Source organism: Apis dorsata, unplaced genomic scaffold, assembly GCF_000469605.1.
Source record: "Apis dorsata unplaced genomic scaffold, Apis dorsata 1.3 scaffold_147, whole genome shotgun sequence".
NCBI lineage: Eukaryota > Metazoa > Arthropoda > Insecta > Hymenoptera > Apidae > Apis > Apis dorsata.
In genome coordinates, this window is record NW_006263438.1 from 230,611 (window position 1) to 232,666 (window position 2,056).

General features: G+C 39.7%; 1 long non-coding RNA gene across 1 annotated transcript; it reads right to left on the reverse strand.

Annotated features, from left to right (window-relative positions):
* Positions 1-1,223, reverse strand: LOC102679946. The gene is made up of 3 exons (XR_004150083.1): positions 1,066-1,223; positions 306-441; positions 1-45 (listed from the first exon to the last, which is right to left on the reverse strand). It is a non-coding gene; the product is annotated as an uncharacterized LOC102679946 (long non-coding RNA).
* Positions 1,224-2,056: the final 833 nt, after the last annotated feature.

Sequence of the window (2,056 nt, forward strand, 5' to 3'; positions counted from 1 at the left end):
TTCCATAGTTATTCCTAAACTGACGTCGTGTAGCAACGCCGCAGCCTGAAACAAGCTTAAAATTAATAATTTCCATCATACTTGTTTACATCGAAACGAAAAATGACGTTTAACGTTTTTTCATCATATAAATCAATTTTTCGCGTCACTAGCGTGAAAAGAAGTGTTCGCCCCCCCTCGTTCCCTCTAATAAATGTGCATACTTGAAGAGATTATTTTTCCAAACATAGCCTTCCCCTGTTCCTATTTTTAACTCTTAACGGAAGGCAATTAGGGTGAAACTAGGGCAAAGTTTTAGGTAGTACCATGTTGAGCAGCGTGAGCGCGTAATTCTCGACGTCGAAATCCTTGTGATAATCGAGAACGGTCTTGTCGAGTACCAGCAACAGTTCCATCGTGTACAAATTGGCCTGGTTCTTAGGTGGGTGGCGTTTCTGCGAACTGAAAGCGCGCTTGGCAATGGTTTTGGCCATATTGCCGGTGACATTACAGAGAATCTCGGCGTTCCTCCCGAATTCGTCCGGCCTCTTTTTGTAGACGACATGCGGGTGCTCCGTTTCTTTGGTAAAGTCGTGACCCGCCACCGGCTCGATCGTGTACCACGATCGTTTCGTTCTAATAAATCCGGCCTGGAGATGAGAACACCGAGATTCCTTCCAGTCAGATTTATCTTTACGCCACGATATTTCGAGTTCGAGTCGTTTGAAAGCTTTATCCGCAAGCACGCCGCAATTACTCCCCCTTAATCGATTTAAAAAAAACATTTTATATATATATATCTTTAACCACCATGCATCTCTGCTCAATTCGTTTTCTTTCTTTCCTTTTTTTTTTTTTTTTTTTTTTTTACAGCCCCTATTCTAGACTAGAATTTTTTTTTTTTTTTTTTTTTTCCAAGTTTTTCTCCCAAATTCGATCATAAATTCCCCCATTTCGTCAATCAATCGTTCATTATATGTAAATTGATTTAATAAATTTTTGAATTTATTTATTTATTTGTTTGTTTATTTTTTTCCAGGTTTCAAACGACTGGTCGATTAAAAAAAGTTGGGCTAACTGACTAACCAAGCCGTAACAAGTGGACAGGGCGCTGTCCCCCGAATGACCGTGGACGCGGCCGAGATAGTGACACTGCGCGTCGTGCATCCCTTTCAACTTCGCATCCCTCAAGAAATTATCGTTGCTCCCACTTTCCGTAGACCTCCGATGTTCCTCGATAACAGCGCCTGTGAACGTGACGAAACATTCATTCCATTTCTCCTTAACCTCGGTTCGAAGTTCAAATTCCGAATTTTTCGAAAGTTTTTCGAAATTCAAATTTCGAAAAAAAGTTGCTCGAATGCAGACGAAAAGTGGATCGAGGCGAAAGAAGAAGAAAAAGAAGAAGAGAAGAGAATATATATTTTTTTTTTTTTTTTACTACTGAAATTAATACAAACACACACGTGTTATCTTAATTTTCAACTCGCCTGGGGCAACGAGGCGGGGATTCGGCCGTAGCTCGAGATGATAATCCTCCTCGCCGATTTTCAAACGGTAGTGAACAGCATCGTCCTCGATCCTGCCCCCTCGATCCGTCGTGGCGTAGAGGGAACGCTTGAAGTGATGAGGTATTTGATGCGACACGAACTTTCCATCCGATCCGACTTTCCTAGGCACCACGATCTCGTATCCCGTGTCACGCCCTTGAAAAATCAAGTCGTCGTTATAGTTGTAGAAAGTTGTAGAGAGAGAGAGAGGATTCGATTATTCTTCATCAATTTTGCAGAGGGGAACAGTGTAGATTTAGAGTTTCACCCCACCATTCTATATTTTGTTAAGATCAGAGATAGTATGTTCTTATTTTATAATAGCAGAGAAATGGAATAAATAATTATTGGTGAAATTTGGGAGGAATGTTGTTTTATAGGATGGATTGGAAATTGAATATGTTTTTTGAAGATTATTGTAGGTTTGATGATTTTTAGTTTGAAGAGAAATATGAAATAAAGAATTATTGTGTGAAATTTAGGAGGAATGTTGTTCTATAGAATGGGAATTGAATATATTTTTTGAA